The sequence below is a fragment of the Arachis duranensis genome, chromosome 3 (assembly GCF_000817695.3).
Source record: "Arachis duranensis cultivar V14167 chromosome 3, aradu.V14167.gnm2.J7QH, whole genome shotgun sequence".
Taxonomy (NCBI): domain Eukaryota; kingdom Viridiplantae; phylum Streptophyta; class Magnoliopsida; order Fabales; family Fabaceae; genus Arachis; species Arachis duranensis.
Window position 1 is genome coordinate 85,797,316 of NC_029774.3, and position 6,653 is coordinate 85,803,968.

General features: G+C 35.6%; 1 non-coding gene across 1 annotated transcript; it reads right to left on the bottom strand.

Annotated features, from left to right (window-relative positions):
- Positions 1 to 5,900: 5,900 nt before the first annotated feature.
- Positions 5,901 to 6,004, bottom strand: LOC127746024 (small nucleolar RNA R71). The gene has a single exon (XR_008007645.1). It is a non-coding gene; the product is annotated as a small nucleolar RNA R71 (small nucleolar RNA).
- Between the last annotated feature and the right edge of the window lie 649 nt (positions 6,005 to 6,653).

A 6,653-nucleotide genomic window follows, 5' to 3' on the forward strand; every position in this document is an offset into this window, starting at 1 on the left:
GTCGGCTTGACAGCTTTCCGGTTCTTTCATTTCTTCATGAGTTCTCCAACTTTACATGCTTTTTCTTCATTCCCTTGATCCAATCTTTGCCTCCTAAATCTTAAATCACTTAACAAACATATCAAGGCATCTAATAGAATCAAGGTAAATTACATTTATCTATTTTAAGACCTAAAAAGCATGTTTTCACTCTTAAGCATAATTAAAGGAGAATATACAAAATCATGCTATTTCATTGAATAAATGTGGGTAAAAGGTGATAAAATCCCCTAAAATCAATACAAGATAAACCCTACAAATGGGGTTTATCAGATGGTAGGCTGTTGCTATCTTGTGAATGATGCCATGTTTCTTCAGTAGGCCTGTTAATCTCCTGTTGCAAAAGTGAGTGCCTTGATCACTCACGATTGCTTGTGGTGATCCAAAGCAATAGATAATATGATTTCTAACAAAGGAGACAACTGTGTTAGCATCATCAGTACGGGTAGGAATTACTTCCACCCATTTAGAAACCTAATCAACAGCTAATAGTACATATAAGAAACCATTAGAGTTTGGAAATGGACCCATGAAGTCAATACCCCAGACATAAAATTTCATAGAATAACATGGATTGTTGGGGCATTTCATCCCTCTTGGATATATTACCAAATCTCTAACATGGTGAACAAGATTTACAAAAAATAGCTGCATCCTTAAATAGTGTGGGCCACCAGAATCCACAGTCTAAAATCTTTCTAGTTGTTCTTTGAGGACCAAAATGGCCACCACTCTCTGAAGAGTGGCAGGCTTCTAAAAAGGGCTGAAATTCTGATTGTGGCACACATCTCCTAATTATTTGGTCAGCACCACACCTCCATAAATACAGGTCATCCCATATATAATATTTAGACTCGCTTTTAAGCTTGTCCCTCTGATGTTTAGTAAAATTAGGAGGGAAGGTACGACTAACCAAATAATTAGCTATAGGTGCGTAGCAAGGAACTACTTCAGATATTGCGTGCAAGTTATCAAATGGAAAAGCATCATTGATAGGAGTGGTGTCATTTTTAATGTGCTCTAGGCGACTCAAATGGTCAGCCACTAAATTCTGTAAACCACTTCTATCCTTAATTTCTAATCAAATTCTTGCAGCAACAATATCCAATGTATCAGCCTTGGCTTAGACTCCTTCTTAGACAGTAAATACCTTAGAGCTGCATGATCTGAATAAACTACTACTTTAGTACCAAGTAAATAGGCTCAGAATTAATCCAGAGCAAAAACAATAGCCAAAAGCTCTTTTTTAGTAGTAGTTTAGTTAGATTGAGCAGCGTCTAAGGTCTTAGATGCATAGGCAATAACGAAAGGGTCCTTACCGTCGTGCTGAGCTAGCGCCACTCCTACTGCATAGTTGGAGGTGTCACACATTATCTCAAATGGTTGATTCCAGTCAGGCCCTCTCACAATGGGGGCTTGGGTCAAGGCGGTCTTCAATTTATTGAATGCTTCCTTGCAGTCAGCACTCAACTCGAACTCAACATCTTTCTGTAGCAATCTGGATAGGGGCAGTGCTACCTTACTAAAATCCTTGATGAACCGCCGGTAGAAACTTGCGTGACTAAGAAACGAACGAACCTCCCTCACAGAAGAGGGGTAAGGTAGACTAGAAATAGCATCTATCTTTGCTGCGTCAATTGAAATACCAGCATTAGAAACAACATGTCCTAGAGTGATACCTTGTTTTACCATAAAATGACATTTCTCAAAGTTTAATACAAGGTTTAAACTAACACATCTTTCTAAAACCTTAGCTAAACCATCCAAGCAAAGATAAAATGAATCACCATAAACACTAAAGTCGTCCATAAAAACTTCCATACAGCTCTCTAGAAAGTCTGAGAAAATACTCATCATGCACCTTTGAAACGTAGTCGTTGCATTACATAGGCCAAAAGGCATTCTCTTATATGCATACGTTCCAAAGGGACATGTAAAAGTAGTCTTCTCTTGATATTCAGGAGCTATATAAATTTGAAAATATCCAGTATATCCATCAAGAAAATAGTAGTGTGATTTACCTGATAGGCAATCAAGCATCTGATCGATGAAAGGCAATGGGTAGTGATCCTTGCGAGTAGCCTGGTTGAGGCGCTGATGAGCGGATAATTTATACGCTTTTTGGCATTGTTTTTTAGGTAGTTTTTAGTAGGATCTAGCTACTTTTAGGGATGTTTTTATTATTTTTATGCAAAATTCACATTTCTGGACTTTACTATGAGTTTGTGTATTTTTCTATAATTTCAGGTATTTTTCTGACTGAAATTGAGGAACCTGAGCAAAAATCTGATAGGAGGCTGACAAAGGACCGCTGATGCTGTTGGATTCTGACCTCCCTGCAATCGAAATGGCTTTTCTAGAGATAAAGAACTCCAAATAGCGAGCTCTCAACTGCGTTGGAAAGTAGACATCCAGGGCTTTCCAGCAATATATAATAGTTTATACTTTATTCGAGTTTAGACGACGCAAACTGGCGTTCAACGCCAGTTCCATGCTGCATTCTGGAGTAAAATGCCAAAAACACGTCACAAACCAGAGTTAAACATCAAAAACACGTTACAACTTGGCGTTTAACCCCAAGAGAAGTCTCTGAACGTGTAAAACTCAAGCTCAGCCCAAGCAGACACCAAAATGGGCCCCGAAAGTGGATTTCTGCACTTAGACTTATTTATGTAAACCCTAGTAGCTAATTTAGTATAAATAGAACTTTTTACTATTGTACTGAGGTCTGTCTTTTGACCGGGTCCTTTTCCCTATTTTTGAATTCATATGCCATTGGAGGCTGGCCTCACGGCCATGCCTGGACCTTTATCACTTATGTATTTTCAACGGTGGAGTTTCTACACACCATAAATTAAGGGTGTGGAGCTCTGCTGTTCCTCGAGTATTAATGCAATTACTATTATTCTCTATTCAATTAAGCTTATTCTTATTCTAAGATATTCGCTGCACTTCAACATGATGAATGTGATGATCCGTGACACTCATCATCATTCTCACCTATGAACGCGTGCCTGACAACCACTTCCGTTCTACCTTAGATTGGGCGCATATCTCTTAGCCTCCATTCCGAAAGATCGGAGTCTTCGTGGTATAAGCTAGAATTATTGGCGGCCATTCCTAAGATCCGGAAAGTCTAAACCTTGTCTGTGGTATTCTGAGTAGGATATGGGCTAGGATGACTGTGACGAGCTTCAAACTCGCGAGAGTTGGGTGTAGTGACAGACGGAAAAGAATCACTGGATTATTCCAACATGATCGAGAACCGACAGATGATTAGCCGTACGGTGATAGCGCATTTGGACCATTTTCACTAAGAGGACGGGAGGTAGCCATTGACGCCGGTAAAACCCAAACATATAGCTTGCCATAGAAAAGGAGTAAGAATGATTGGATGAAAGTAGTAGGAAAGCAGAGATTCAGAAGGGACAAAGCATCTCCATACACTTATCTGAAATCCCACCAATGAATTACCTAAGTATCTCTATCTTTATTTTATGCTTTATTTATCTTCATATTCGAAAACCATTATAACCATTAGAATCCGCCTGACTAAGATTTACAAGATGACCAAAGCTTGTTTCATACCAACAATCTCTGTGGGATCAACCCTTACTCACGTAAGGTTTATTAGTTGGACGACCCAGTGCACTTGCTGGTTAGTTGTGCGAAGTTGCGAAAAAGAGTGATATTACAAATTATGTGTACTAAGTTGTTGGCGCCATTGAGATCACAATTTCATGCACCAAGTTTATGGCGCCGTTGCCGGGGATTGTTTGAGTTTGGACAACTGACGGTTCATCTTGTTGCTCAGATTAGGTAATTTTCTTTTCAAAAAGTTTTCAAAAATTTTTCAAAAAAAATTTTTTCTTTGTTTTCGTTTTTCAAAAAAATAATTTTTGAAAAAAATATACAAAAAAATTTATAAAAATCATAAAAACCAAAAAAATTTTGTGTTTCTTGTTTGAGTCTAGTGTCAATTTTTAAGTTTGGTGTCAATTGAATGTTTTTAAAATTTTTTCATTTTTTTTGAAAAACTCATGCATGGTGTTCTTCATGATCTTCAAGTTGTTCTTGATAAGTCTTCTTGTTTGATCTTTAAATTTTCTTGTTTTGTGTTTTTTTGTTGTTTTTTATATGCATTTTTGCATTCATAGTGTCTAAACATGAAAAATTTCTAAGTTTGGTGTCTTGCATGTTTTTCTTTTCTTGAAATTTTTTCAAAAATAAGTCTTGATGTTCATCTTGATCTTCAAAATATTCTTGGTGTTCATCTTGACATTCATAGTGTTCTTGCATGTTTTCTTTGTTTTGATATTAATTTTTCATGTTGTGAGTCATTTTTGTGTTTTTCTCTCTCATCATTAAAAATTCAAAAAAATAAAAAATATGTTTTCCTTGTTTTACTCATAATTTTCAAAATCTTTGGGTTGACTTTGTCAAAAATTTTTAAAATAAGTTGTTTCTTGTTAGTCAAGTCATGATTTCAATTTTCAAAATCTTATCTTTTCAAAATCAAAATCTTTTCTTTTTCCTTTTATTATTTTTGAAATTTTTTTTAAAATTGATTTTCAAAATCTTTTTCTTATCTTTATTTCATGATTTTCAAAAACTTTACTAAGAATTAATGTGATTGATTCAAAAATTTGAAGTTTGTTACTTTCTTGTTAAGAAAGGTTCAATCTTTAATTTTTAGGATCATATCTTTTAGTTTCTTGTTAGTCAAGTAATCAATTTTAATTTTAAAAATCAAATCTTTTTAATTTCCTTTTCAAATCTTTTTCAAAATATCTTTTCAATCATATCTTTTTAATCATATCTTTTCCAAATCATATCTTTTTCAAAATCAATTTCAAAAATCTTTTCTAACTTCTTATCTTTTCAAAATTGATTTTCAAATCTTTTTCAACTAACTAATTGACTTTTTGTTTGTTTTACTATTTCTTATCCTTTTCAAAACTACCTAACTACTTTTCTCTTTCTAATTTTCGAAAATCACCCTAACTTTTTTTTCAAAAATATTTTAATTAACTAATTGTTTCAAATTTTAATTTTAATTTTATTTCTTCTCTTAATTTTCGAAAATCACTAACCTTTTTTTTCAAAAATAAATTTCAAAATTCTCTTCCTCTCATCTCCTTCTATTTATTTATTCATTTACTAACTCTTCTCTTCATCTAAAAATTCGAACCCTCTCTTCTCCTCTATGTTCAAATTTTTCTCATCCTTCTTCTATTCTTTTCTTCTTCTACTCACATAAAGGAATCTCTATACTGTGACATAGAGGATTCCTCTTCCTTTTCTGTTCTCTTCTTTTTCATATGGGCAGGAGCAAGGACAAGGACATTCTTGTTGAAGCAGATCCTAAACCTGAAAGGACTCTGAAGAAGAAACTAAGAGAAGCTAAGGCACAATAATTTAGAGAAAACCTTACAGAGAATCTCAAAAAAGAAGGAGACATGGCCGAACCCAATAACAATGGTGGAGGCGCAAGGAGGATGCTTGGTGATTATACTACACCTACTTCCAATTTTTATGGAAGAAGCATCTCAATCCCTGCCATTGGAGCAAACAATTTTGAGCTGAAGCCTCAACTAGTTGCTCTAATGCAACAAAATTGCAAGTTTCATGGACTTTCATAAGAAGATCCCTATCAGTTTTTAATTGAGTTCTTGCAGATCTGTGATACTGTTAAAACTAATGGAGTAGATCCTGAAGTCTACAGACTCATGATTTTCCCTTTTGCTGTAAGAGACAGAGCTAGAACATGATTGGACTCACAACCTAAATATAGCCTGGACTCTTGGGATAAGCTGGTCATGGCCTTCTTGGCCAAGTTCTTTCCTCTTCAAAAGCTGAGCAAGCTTAGAGTGGATGTTCAAACCTTCAGTCAAAAAGATGGTGAATCCCTCTATGAAGCTTGGGAAAGATACAAGCAGTTAACCAAAAAGTGTCCTTCTGGCATGCTTTCAGAGTGGACCATTTTGGATATATCCTATGATGGTCTATCTGAGTTCTTTAAGATGTCACTGGACCATTCTGCAAGTGGATCCATTTACCTAAAGAAAACGCCTGCAGAAGCTCAAGAACTCATTGACATGGTTGTAAATAACCAATTCATGTACACCTTTGAGAGGAATCCTGTGAGTAATGGGATGCCTTAGAAGAGGAGAGTTCTTGAAATTGATGCTCTGAATGCCATATTGGCTCAAAACAAAATGTTGACTCAGTAAGTCAACATGATTTCTCAGAGTCTGAATGGATTGCAAAATGCATCCAATAGTACTAAAAAAGCATCTTTTGAAGAAGAAGCTTATGATCCGGAAAACCCTGCAATGGCAGAGGTGAATTACATGGGTGAAGCCTATGGAAACACCTATAATCCTTCATGGAGAAATCATCCAAATTTCTCATGGAAGGATCAACAAAAGCCCCAACAAGGCTTTAATAATGGTGGAAGAAACAGGCTTAGCAATAACAAGCCTTTTCCATCATCTTCTCAGCAACAGACAGAGAATTTTGAGCAGAGCCCCTCTAGCTTAGCAAACATAGTCTCTGATCTATCTAAGACCACTTTAAGTTTCATGAGTGAAACAAGGTCCTCTATTAGAAAC